Genomic DNA, 14,287 nt, shown 5'->3' with positions numbered 1-14,287 from the left:
CCACATTTGTTCCGTAATTATTGACTCTACAAGTTTAATGACTTGAGATATGCAAATTATTGGTCTATAAATAGATGGTTACAGTCTGCTGCCTTTTTAAAAATCTGTAGGTGCTATATGGGTAATACATTATACATTTGTTATGGGGAATAATCAGTGATCTCCTTTCTAAAAATAAGGCTAACATACTAGGTAACCTGACATAAACTTAATTTATCATCCTCCAATACTCAAAAAAGCATTGCAGGAAGATTTATATTTTTATACTAACTAGATAGATGACTCAGAATAGTTTTCTTACACTGTTTATCAACTTTAAAGTTTACAAGCATGGCCTAAAGGCTGAGCTATAATTTGGCCAGCTGCAGGGCATGTGCCTGGTTGCTTTATAACTGAATTGTACAAGAAAAGACAGGCTCAGAGTACAGAATACCCCTATTGATCAGTAGGAGTGACTGCATAGACCAGAGTGGATGTGATAACATGTTGCCATAGTGATGACTGATAAACCATTTGTGTATTGCACTACAAAACCAGGCAATTAAAATTGTGTAAATAACTATTGTCCAAATTCATATTACCAACTAAATCAAAATACTTGGCAAAAGTAGGGCTGAAACGATCATGGTTTTTTTCAGTATTCGAGTACTCACGAATATTAGCTACTTGTAGTCATACCCATTTGACACATTTTATACTGACTTTAAGCTGTTTCAGCATTTTCAAGTAACAACAATACACACACTGTATTAAAGTATTGATGTCAGTATTCCTGACAAGAAATTATGCCAATCAAACTTTATAAATCTTCATTGTGTCACTCCCCGAGGGCAAAATACATAATGTGAAATGGGTCATGTGATTTTAACGAGTACTTGAGTACCAATTTTACTATCCAAGTACCAAAGTCCTTAATGAGTACTCAAGTATTTGTTTCAGCCCTACTCAGAAACTAACAAAAATATAATTGTTCAGAAAGTCCTTCAATTTGGTTTAACCAGAAATTGTTCTATGTCAATTCTCATTAAAAAATCTATTTTATCTGAATACCTATAAGCTTCATCACAAAGAAATCACTGCAAAATACTAGGACTAATTTGTTGTACCAAACCAATCATCTTCTATATTCAACTTGGAAAGAATCCAATGTTGTATTACACAAAGATCGTTTAATAAATTTGAGGCTCCTTCCTTTAACATATACCTATTTGAATTACAGCACATACTGTTCTATGAACAACTGCATCAGTTTTATTTCTGCTATACTAGATCATATGCCAGCAATAAACGTTTTTGCTACTGAAACTTTGCAACAGTGGTGACAGAAGGTGGGGGCCAGAGGAGCTAGAACCCCCCAACTTTCAGATGAGAGGGCAGAGCTCCTCCAATGATTACCTTGTGTGATGTCATGAGTGTACCACGAGATAGAATATCATCATGGTTTCCAAACTGGCAGCTATACATCATATACAATGTAGTAGAAGGATTCATTGTATGTATGTTGTACCTGAAACAATACTTTTTGCAAAAAGTGCCACTAGATTCAATCTTGTGGCACCAATTTTTCAAAATTCTTCTATGGGGGGCATGCCACCAGACTCCCTAAACATACCATAACAGTATTATTACAGTTTACCATCCCTGTGGAATGCTATGCAAATTCTAGAGCTAATGTCAGCTACCCTTCCCGTATTTTACTGGTATAATGCCTTAGACTAAAGTGATATCCATTCCCAGTATTGACTAGCTATACCAAACTTAATTTGCTCTTATAATTTGTCATGTATACATCAGAGTTATGCTAGCTAGTCCAACTATAATTTTTGACACGCATGCTGATTTGCCATGATCACCCTATAATCTATGTAATGAAGCAATAGTCTACCTACTATAGTCCTGCTGATGTGCTTTCTGTTGTACAACTTTATTGATTAATGTAGCGGACAGCTGAGTCTCGAGGTGAGTAAGGTAAATGCGGGTATTTCCGGACAGCGCACAATTCCGGACACTTTGGCACCTTTACCAAGCTAGCCCAGGAACGAAACAACGGATTGCCTTGAAATTTCTGGTGTGAATAGCTATTCTTATAGGGATTATAAAAATCGAAAAGTGTGTTCTAGTTGATTCATTCTTGGGTGCTATACATAAAGTGTCCGGAATTGTGCGCTGTCCGGAAATACCCGCATTTACCTTATACATCCGAGTCTCTTGTGCGCAATCCGATCGTAAATCCTTTAATTCTCTTAGAATTTCTGAGGCGTCCTGATGCTCATCACTATTATTATCCACATCTGAATCACTGTCCGTCTCACGTACAGGTCTTGGTCTTTTCGTAGCTCGCGCTCCGCTCCATATATAACGACCGGAAGAGTGTGGTGCTGCATTCTCGAGCACGATATGTTCAGATGGTACCTCTACGATCAAAGTCCCATAAGAAATATCTTCCTGCAGCTCAAATTTACCGTCTTCTTTAGGAAAATAAATGCGTTCAGGAGCCCTGAGCCATATTGCATCGTTATCCTGAATGAAAGGCAATTAAGGTCCATGACAATAGCAACCAATTCCCAATTAACTGACATTTCAAAAATACGTCGTAGGTTTTTGACTTGTACCTGGCTAGCCATTACTTTGTAGGCTACTAAACCCCTCTGCAGAGAAATCATTTTGTCCTGTCTGTTTGCCATGGCGGTTGAACTAGTTATCACGTGATCATGAGTATGTTGAACTCGAGCAATGCTAGTAAAATGTTTGGCTATAGTGCAACTTTAACTTTGTCGATCATCTGATTGAGCCTGATTATAGTACAGCTGGCATATGGAACCCCAATCAGAATTAAGATCTAGACGTACACCTCTCAAAAATGGACTGTCACAGCTTTGAATTTTTGCCACAACTATAATCCACCTGGTTGCCTATCAAACTTGTGATAAAAATTAGCAGGTTTACAATTCTATATTTGGAAGTTGAAATCACTATAAATTTTCCCCTACAGTGATAGCTACCTTTCAATTCAATAGTGATGCCTTCAAAACACAGTCAATAGAGCACAAATCGCTTAAACCATCAATAGTTTGGACAACTAAATGATGAAGGGAGCACAGTAATGCCAACAGCACTTCTTCACTTGTGATGTAGATTACATAATATCGTTGTATTAAGTAGCTCTCGCTGATTACATGAACTTTCCTTTCCTTTCCACATTGTAGCTGCTGAGGTTGGCAAAAAAGTATGTCTCAGGCTGAAGCGATGTTGAATATAGAAGCATAGAGAAGATATGCGATATGCTTGGCTGAATGCACCAGTTAGTTACGTATCAGAAAAAAAAAATCATAGAAACTTGTTGGAAGGATTTGGGATCAGTCTGGACATTTATGGGTTTGGCTGTGCTTAACCAGTAAGACTGGTTTTTTGGTGATAGTTTGGTGCAAGAAAACCCAAACCTCTACGATCCTTACTATAACAGTACTTCCATACTACTTTAGTATTGCTCATTTCCTATACCCACACCTTAAAGGTATTTACTGCATAGTAAGTCAAAACAAAACAAGTAATCATGGCATATTATAACAATCAGATTCAGGTACAGACAGTAGTTAGCTGCGTATATAATACAAATTAACATAAAGGAATTTCTTGTTGTAATATACAATACAAATCACTCTAGCTATAGTAATCGTTCATACTATAAAAAACAAGTTTCAAATGGCAGGTCAGGGTGTGTGCATGTTAACAATCATCCCCAAATGCACAACCCTTAGCATCACTTGTCATACCCAACAGAGTATCAATGCTATGTGGCATGGTAGGTAACATCATCTTTAAGTATTCCAGATATCTTCTCAAATCTTGACGTGCCCTCCAAGCTGCAGCAGGATCGTTTCTCAGAGGGTCTCCACAGTTCACCTCTTAAAGTTAAAGTACTGTATGACTAACAACACAATAATATATTTGATATCAAAATGTCCATCAGGCATTGTAAAGTCACTTCTCCTTTTGGTCAAGAGACAAGAAGTATTTGATTCCTTCAGGCCTATTTGATTAAAAAATGCAGCATTGCCACCTTCATAATTATATACTATACCATAAATATACTGTGTACTTTGATGTGGCAGCTATGTCTACTGAGCAGCTTTTAAAGTTATGCACATAAACAAAATACTTAAATGTCACTCTGCATGTGTTACAACACATAACCGTCCCATATACCATAAAACCAATGGCAATAAGCCTTTTCTCTAAAAGGACACTCTGAAAGTAAACACCTTGATATTCAGGACACTTGTCCATGGTCCCACTTATATTAGTGTACACATTTAAATCCACCTCACTACAATTATAAGTACACAATAATCAGTACACTTGTCAATGGTCCCATTTTCAATTTACATTACATCAGGACACCACTGATGCATGATTAAATGGACTCTCTTCCAGTATGAAGAGGCAGAAATAAAGAATCACAATTCCTGAACATGCTTGTAATCTGCTTACACAACATTTCTTGTACTGGAAAACCCTCCCACAATTTACATGACAAGCATATTATGACTGTAGTGGTTACTAGTGTTCTGCGATACAGTGCATTTTGTGTATCATGCATCACCATCAATAAACTGTTCGATACTATAATAATAAAGTGGTTATAGCTAGTAATGACTGGCATATCAGCTAATAGTTGTAACTCTGTACCTTAAAGAACCAACACTGATTCTACATTCATTATGTATACAATTTCTTTATTCAGTGAATGCTGCTAAACTACAGTAATAGTTATACTGCATGATCATGATGTGACAAATAGCTATATAGTGTGTTCCTGGTATGATTTTTAGTATGGAAAACAGAGTTGCTGTTAAAAACACATTTACCTGGATGCCTGCCTCTATTACACCACCCAGACAATTAGCTACCACAAACATTTTATTTTAATACATGCTCCCACAAGGGCTTGTCCAGATTTCTCTGCATTTTGGTAAGTTGTCAAGATAACAGCTACTGTTTTTAGAAGACCTGGGTAAGAAGCCATAACATAGTAACAGCAGCACTTATAAATGCGTATTGGCATAGCTTCTCATAACGTTGCATTTTATAGCACAGGTAGGCTTTCTGTTCGAGTATTTAGATTACTGTTGCAGTAATAGAGTAATCACTACCTGTTCTACTAGAAAACTTCGATATATCGATATTTCCTAAGTACAGTATCGTATCATGATACTTATTTGCTGTATCGATATGTATTGCAGATCCCTAGTGGTTACCCACTACTAACTGACAATGGATCACTATATATATTGCTATATATGGTCAGAATTACACTGGGCATGCCCATGCCAATACTTTTGAGGTACAAACAGTGGACTGAATCACTGGAATAGCATATTGTATAATAGTATTAGGGATAATGCATGCAGTTTGGGCTTTTTTTTTGGTCAAATATGTCACCTAAAAAAACCAGTCTCACTTTTCCTTCATGACAACTTGGAAGTATTGGTTAGACCAAATATGTCTCAGACTGACCCTCAAACCCTTCCAACAAAGGCCTACTTTATTCCACAGACTGGACTGGACTCACGGACTGAGCTGGAAACAGCCTTTAAGCAATAATCCAAGAAATTATCCATCTCTTGCAACACTAGAGACACCACTATTGAGCTACAGCTGTGCTGATGCTGGCTCTTCCTTATAAGTCATGACACTAGCGCATACACGGACTGGACTTGTGGACTGAGCTGGAAACAGCTTTAAACAATAATCCAGGCATTATCCATCTCTTGCAACACTGGAGACACCAGAAATATCTAATAATTATGCCAATGGATTTGTATTCGCATCTTCATGCAGAGTTTCATTTCTGTACCATGAAGCATATACCTTGATGAATGTCCCAGTTCATGGTGAATAGAATGACACAAGTCCAAACTCTGCAGCCCATTGAGCTCGAGACTTACGATTGATTAAACAAGAGCCTGTAGTTTTTCCTGTATAGGCACTATACAAATCAATTGTTTTGTTCTTGTTGCCCATCACTATAACTCAAGTACAAGTCTGAAACTTTAATAGCCCATTGGTTTTCTCTCTAGACAACAAAAAAGTCATAAAAAAAGAAGTTCAAGGAAATGCAAACAAGTCACTCAGTAGGTCACAATTTGGTGCAGCTACCTAAAAATTGAAGCAGTAACAGGAAGCAAAGAATAAAATAATGAGAATCTCTTGTGGGTGCTATAAATTTGGTCCTACTATCTAGGGGGTGATACACAAGCACTCAGTATAAGTCAGTCTGCAACCACAGTTAGGACAGCATTTGTTAATAGTTTGTTTCCTGTCACCGCCTGTGTCCAGTTTTATCATCCGCATTGGTAAATATTAATGTATTTGGCATTTATAAATAATTAAAAATATGGAAATTTAATTGTAATTTGTGTGCCTCCAGCGTTTGCCTATGAGTAAGCATTCCAGCCTTATTTTTAAAATTTGGATAAATGGACTTTTTATATGCGCAATAGATAGAGTATTGATTGCCAATCTCAGAAATATATAGTTTGTTGGGTTGCAATTGGCATGCACAGTGCTTTAAAGCTGATAAAAGATACATCTTTCTCCAGGGCTCCCCATACATTTTAAAGGGAAAAAATGGCACAATTAAATTAGGAAGCCATCTAGCAACCTGGACTGCCTTGAAACTGCAGTTGCTTCTAGCTGCAAGTTTGTACATGTAATGAGAATAACTTCAGGGTTTATGGGATCTCAGTGATATTTGCATGCTTTGTGGTGAGTAAGTATGTTTGACTTATTGCACACTTGTAAACAATGGTGGCTATCCATAGGCAAGTGGCTAGCAAAAAGATCAAGTTACCAACTTATACAGGTAAACTAGTGATGTGCGATATATCAAAAAATATCGATTTCGCGATAATTTTGTTGATATCGTTATCGCACCGATTTTCGATACTGCTTTAGCAGATTTCGATATTTATCGAAAAGGTAATATTTTGCGATAATTATCGAAATATCGAAGAATATTTTGATAAATCTACAGCATTTAGTGTGTGATTGCACAATCACGCTAGAAATGAAGGTTGGTTCTGTACTATCTAGCCACTTTAAAAACTTGTCTGCCAGTTTTCTAGGCTTATTATTAGTTTTATGCAATAGTTTGTGTGCAAATTGTATTTCAAGCATATTTATAAATATCGGCCGCCCACGCAATTACACCACCCACACAATTAAAAATTATCGAAAATTGTATCGAAATTTCGATATTTACCCCAATATCGTATCGATATAATATCGAAATAAAAATCCTGATATCGCACACCACTAAGGTAAACAACTGAAGTGGAGGAGTGACAATGATGCAACAATACAAGGTGGAGTTGTGGTTTTAATTATGGCATTGCTATGTTGACTTTGAAGTGATTTGTACTTTTGAGTTGGTAACACAACCATCAGTAAATTTTATTTTTTTTATATTAATGCTTTACAGCACAAGTGCTGAAGGTCTGTAGGGCACCTGGTCCTACAGCCTGCTCAAAGACTTTAGCTACTTAAGGTGTGTTTGAAAAGTTCGAGAAAGGAGTGTAACTGAAAATTGCTAACCAGAGCAAAGTAAGAATACCTTCCATCCAACAGTAAGTTTTTAAAAAGTTTCAAAGTACTTTACATACAATACAAGGCTTTAAAAGATTACTAAAGGACACAAAACCCACTCATATGTAACGCACATGATAAAACTAAGATTTCCATGATGATCAGCATGTGGACAAACCTCATAGTGATTTTTGTTCCCACTGGAGCTCTGATGACGGAGCAATCCCAAGTTAAACACGCACTATTATTTTGTGCCAGGGTTCTATTGGGGAATATACAGAGAATTTTTTATTTAAAAAATCTCGGATACTGGCTATGAGGTTATCATAACTCAGCACACAAACATTATTGTTTATTAGAGTTTCACAAGCAAAGCTAATCATTTTGCAGGCTGTTTGACCCTACAGATGGTTCACTAAGGCAGCCAGCTTGCTATCTGCAGTGTTGGGCAAGTTACTTTGTAAAAGTAACTAGTTACATATTACATATTACTTGCAACTGAACTATTTAGTTACAGTTACATATTACCCATAAAATAAAGTAACTATAATAATATTACATATTATATTACTTTGTGTCCACAGCCTTAAGCTGTCACGTGTAAAACTACCATTTTATCATGTGACATGATTGTGTTGTTGGACAATGTACAAATCTTGGTTATCACTAAGAAGCTGGTAAATAAGCTTCATTCAGTAGGCCTCGTTACTTTGTTGTAGCTAGGCATTACTCACACGATAACTAACGAGATTAGTAACTTCGTTACTTGTAGTAATAATATTATGTAATATTAGACTCGATACAGTAACTATATTACTTAGGTAATGCGTTACATTTGTAAGTGAAGTAACTTGAGTTATATTACCTGTTTTTATAGCGTATTTCGTTATATTACTTTGTTACCACAAAAGTAATAATATTACGTAACGCGTTACATAAGTAGCGCGTTACTCCTAACACTGGCTATCTGGTGCTTGATTTTTGCAGTGCTTTGATGATTTTCAAAAATAATAAGGTTTTAGCTATTAATAATACTAACCGCCCGCCTGCCTGCACTAGTTGAGTGTTCTTTTGGGGACAAGAATTGATAAATGTTAATTGGCTTTAAACTCAAAAGTCAACAGTGAAAAGTGCTAAATTGGTTCCAAGTTAGTAGTGAAGGACGAAAATGTGACAGCTACCGTTAAGTTTCAAAATGTCACAAGTCAAACGTAACACATGTACGTATGAGTGATGCGCATTAATACCTGATCATTTGAATGGCCGTCTGCATCCCCTTGACTCCCATCCTCAACGTCATCCTCAACGATTTGCCTCACTGACGTCCGTAGTGCACACTCTAACTCTCTCACTGACACTTGCCTCAACAGCTCATAGATGAACTGCGGACAGCTCGCCATGAGCCCCCCTTTAAAAGCCTGGATTCGCCCCTTCAAAGCTCAAACAGCTTTGAGGGGGCGAATCTCAATTGGCGCTCTAGCTATCTGTTGTAATTATAAGTAACTAACAGTTGTAATTATTAGTTATTGCACTGTATTGTATGTATGCTTCTTTGGCAGTGGGTATCTATTACCCACTGACCTTTAATGCAGTCCTGAACTGCATTAAAAAGTATTAAAATAAATAAATAATAAACCCCATCAATCATCACGTGATCATACTCGGGGTTCCACTCTGTAACCATAGATATACTAACCCCAGGTGCCTGGGGTTAGTATATCTATGCTGTAACATGGTAATCGCAACTTCAGTCTAGCTTATTATTGTAAATAATCACTCTCCAAAAAAGGTTAACCCAATTTACGTTTTTAGAATGCAATTGTAGCACCTCCAACATCACAACGATAATTATTTTTAGAGGCGCCTATTTTATGTGAAAATGTCGCTGGTGAAGGTGAAACGAGGTCAGATAAGTGTTTTGCCGCCATGGCTAAGTGATCTTTGGTTGATAAACTGATTTGAGCCTACTGAATTAAAGAGAAACTTGCGGCAACCCTACTGAATTAAAGAGAAACTTGCGGCAACTTCATTTATCAAGTACCTGATCTACGTAACAGACGTAAGGCTCTTCAAGGGTTCCCCTGGATACGCCCATGTGTATGATACAATGGTTTTGGTGAGGTTCTTACTTTACCTCTTATACTGTATAGCCTAAATATTTTGAGGGTCAATGTTACCTAAACTCCCAAAATGTATAAGACCTAGACTACATGGAAATCTAAATCAGGATAAAGTTTTTGCTGGTAACCCAAAGCCACAAAAGCTGATTTTCCCCCTCAAAATATTTTGGCTATATGGTATGCAGTGACAATTACGTGATTGTGTCGTGTGTGTGCTTTAATAAGACTGTATTAGTCTCAGTCGTCAACACAGACTGTTTTTTTTCTTCTGTCATTTGGTCGGGAAAAAGGACAGTCTGGTAACGTAGCCAACAGCTAGTCGCATAGCAGCTTTAACTTCTGTTAATTGAATGACCTGATAATGGATCCATGAGTATCATTATTGTAGCCTGTTACCAGGTTATCTTTTTTCCCTGACCAAAGGACAAAAGAAAAAATACAACCTGTATTGACGAGACCAAGAATTTACCACAATTATGTCATGATGTCAGGTACTAGTCAAGAAGGGTCGTTGAGTGTCCCCAGTAATGCCACATGCAACAGTCATGATCAAGTGGATAGTGTGCCCAGATGAAGAACCCCTTCAGCAAGATAGAATTGTACCAGAAGGTGGCCGCCAAGGTGAGGAATCCTTTTCCCAACAAGATAGCCCAATAAAAATGGAAATGATGTTAGTTTGTTGATTGATTCCATTGATCCAATAAATGCCGATTGGAGCAAGACAGATTACAAGTGGCAACATTGAGTCAAGGAAGAATCCACATTACTCACTGATGAGGTAGATCAAACACTCATCAAGGATTTTGGACGCTCGAGACTAGAGAGGAGAGTATTGTGACAATGACAATTATAACTCTAGTAATTACAAACAAGTAAATGCTATCATATGCTTTTTGAACTGTATGCATACACATGCACGCACTTAGACTCAATGTGCATATTAGCTGTATATATTAGTTATTCATACCTTGATTCTTAGCTACCGTGGTTTTGTATAGGAATTTTAATCTGTGTAATAGGCCACATCTTTTTGTTCTATTGTTCATTGTAGTTTTGATTCTTTTTGGCTTGTACTTCTACTTTGTAGTTGTTGTGTTGTGTTGCTAAACTTTGATACTGATTGTTGTGTTTACTCTTCACGGTCTTCCTGGCTAAATAGCAGCATCCAGCTTGCGCGTGAGAATGCTCCTGCTAACAGTGCTTGTGTTGTACATGATTGATTTGATTTATTATTTAGACTCAGCAATTAACTATAGCTGTTCTTCCTTACAAGAGTTTAAAAAAAGTAGCTACAAAACAACTAAAGCTCACAAAATACAATAACGCACATGCACAAAAAATATAATGAAAATAATAGAAAATAAAAATAAAGAAAATTACAATTTATCTAACAAACACATATAATAAACTGCTTATATTGGCCATTAAAGTGGGAAGGGAGGTGGTTCCACCATGCCTGGTAGTGAAAGAAACCTTGTGAAAATGTATGGTTAAAATTCATTGGATTAGCAAAGTACTGCTTAACTTCTAAAGTACTTCTGATGGCTATTGCCAAAGTCAATTGATGGCTCGATCGCATGTGCTATAATAAGAATTTACCACTTGTCATGATGTCTAGGGTGTTAGTCAAGAATAGTCATTGTTAACATCCCCATGACACCACTGTGATAAAATATACGTATATGGCTAGCTATGCATCACATAATAGGGCCATGCAGTGGGTTTGATTGTCAAGATTATAACTCCCTATTACAAAGTCTTTTAGTAGTCAGTCCTTAGTGGGATGGTGATCCTTAGTGGGATGGTGATCACAAGGAAATAGTTTCACATAAAACCACTCCACAAAGGGGGATCATCTGATGATTTCAGTAATTGTAGGCCAGTTGAATTTGTGTGTCTGCTGCAGCTGGTGCTTAAGTATTTTGAAAAGTTTGTACATATATATATATGTATGTATGCAGCTATCAAGCTACAATACCTATCTACAATATCTCAACTAGCCCTAGTCACCATGCAAGAGCTTATCAACATGGCAGAAGATATATTATAATATTATACTACTGGTTACAGTGGACACTATTACTTCTCTATCTTTATGCATTGTTATTATTAAATTTGGGAAAGGCATGATTCACCTGACCGTTACATTTTGCAACAATGGTTGCATGTGTTGTCAAACTCTGCTGTACCAGAATCATAATAGAGGCAAATACGATAGCCAATTCTTATCATGAAGGGTTTTCACAACAAGAAGTGCCTTAGCATCTCCTTATCTACATCAAGTCATCAACACTCTTCCATGCACAGGGGTGGATCTAGGATGTATAAAGGGGGGGGCTAACTCAAGGTACTAATCTCTTGGGTAGAGGTGTGCGTAGCATGCTAGAACTAGGGGCATGGCCCCCCCCAGGGAAAGTTTGAAATATAGATGCTAAAAATAATACTGCAATTTGGAGACATTTCCACATAAATTGCGTATTTCTGCCTGTAGATATTATACTGCCTTTAGATATATATGGCTCTCTGCAGCATTTGCTAATGGAAAGGCTTGGGTTGGTCCAGACAACCAAGCACATGATGCACCCTCTCACAATTGCATGCATGATAATGTTGAAACTGGAAAATTTTGATTGAATCTGAGAGCATTATCAATGGAAATTGCGTACCTGAATTAAGCACACCAGTACTGGTAATAACTACACAAGTAGATGAACTAGCCTTTTAAACAGACCAATGCACTTCATTGTATATAATTATAGGTGCAGGCTGATTTGGAAAAATTCCATAACAGAACCAACTTTTATGCTTACACTGAATGTTCTATTAGAGTAGTTAGGTGACTGTTCTATTAGAGTATCTCAATCTTGTACATATCCAATGCATTGGAAAGATGTTTATAAGGTGGGTTTATGAGTATTTGTATTATTAGTGATCATATAATTATGCTAAGACAAAATTTCATTATAATTCTCGGCATATTGATCAAGTAAAGCCTAAAAGTTAAGAGGGGAGGGGGGCTTCAGCTCCCAAAGCCCACCCCCTAGATCCGTCCCTGATCAGTGCATCTAGATCTGTCATCATCAAATCATACTACTACTACTACACTGTAAATATAGACTCTCTTTTATTCTGGGTGACTGGGTCTACTTTTGAGGTTACATCAGATACAATTACTGGCTCATGAGCAATTGAATGAAACTTAATGCATCACGATTTTGTGTTATGTGGTTTAACCAACTCAACTGCTATGAATAATCAAGTATCCAATGTGTGTACAAATAATAATACTATTGTCATCTTGTCATTTTAAACACTCCCTGTTGATAGCATTGTCAAACTATATACCTATTGCTTGAATCATGCATGTACTTGCCATTTACCGTATAGCGGAAAATTTTGGCGGGAGAAAATTTTGGCGAAATGATCATTGGCAGAAATTGGCGAATAATATTTTGGTGAATGCATGGCATTACTTTGCCCATGCAATTTTAATCTGACAGCGTTGGCGACGAAGCTTTGCGATGTCTACGTACAAAGTACTACAGTTCAATGCCTCTGATTCGAATCGACGCACTCTTATGTAAATAGCTAGCTGAAATAAAAACAACGTGCAAAGTCAGTAATCGAGACTGGAACGCTGGCATGTGGCAAGCGAGGCAAGGCATTTGCACATGATGGGCACTGAGCCGAATCGCTCGAGTGAATTGCCCATCTGCCTGAGCTATTAGTCTAATACTGGCTGTGGATACTTGCGGAAGATTAACCACTCACCGCTGTAACAGTATTCACAGAATAAATTAATTCACTCACCGATGAACAGCGTCTACTGCACTTTCAGTGTTTATAAAAATGGCGAATAAAATTTTGGCGAATCCATGCATACTCGCCAAATTCGCCAAAATTTTCTCCTGCCAAAATTTTCCGCTGTACGGTATGCTCTGCCAGTATGGGGTACATTCATATACTGACACAACAAAATTATTCACATATAGTTCATAATCTTGCATGGAGCTCATTGCTTATATGTATCAGCTCAAGAAACATCATCTTGTACTACCTCCATTTACAATGGCATACTAAATGTGAACAATTACTAAGATTCTGTATGTAGTTGGATGATGTTCATGTTTTCACCCAACAGAGGCATTCAGCACTCATTTTATAAGGACTAAATTGTACTTTGTAAATCTCACTCAATACCTTCTAACATATACCTAACAATTCGTTCGATAGCAGGCCACCTGTTGGTGAAAATTGCACTACCAGATAATCTCAAGGAACTGCAAACTTTTATAATGATTTTATAATAAGCTACACTTTGATGTTTCATGTATTATTGTTGTGTCTGTTAATTGCTTTTGTACATCGTGTATTTTGTGTACCACTACATGTGATTTGTTTGTTGTTTTTTGTACTCCAAAAGGGAGCAATGGCTTCTGTCGATTATTGTGAATTTAAATAGCCAATCAATCTGCTGCCACCAGTAATACTATCAGTATAGAGTACTTCATTTGTTTAAAAAAGCAGCTAGCTAATTGAAGATAATTGCAATTTATCTAGTCTATCTGTTATCATGGACA

The 14,287-nt window shown here is 37.0% G+C and overlaps 1 long non-coding RNA gene across 1 annotated transcript; it reads left to right on the top strand.

Moving 5' to 3' along the window:
• The first annotated feature begins 9,357 nt into the window (after positions 1-9,357).
• LOC136248601 (uncharacterized) lies at positions 9,358-10,839 on the top strand. The gene is made up of 2 exons (XR_010697772.1): positions 9,358-9,703; positions 10,199-10,839. It is a non-coding gene; the product is annotated as an uncharacterized lncRNA (long non-coding RNA).
• Positions 10,840-14,287: the final 3,448 nt, after the last annotated feature.

The sequence above is a fragment of the Dysidea avara genome, chromosome 3 (genome assembly GCF_963678975.1).
Source record: "Dysidea avara chromosome 3, odDysAvar1.4, whole genome shotgun sequence".
Classification (NCBI taxonomy): domain Eukaryota; kingdom Metazoa; phylum Porifera; class Demospongiae; order Dictyoceratida; family Dysideidae; genus Dysidea; species Dysidea avara.
This window is presented reverse-complemented; position numbering and strand designations above follow the sequence as displayed.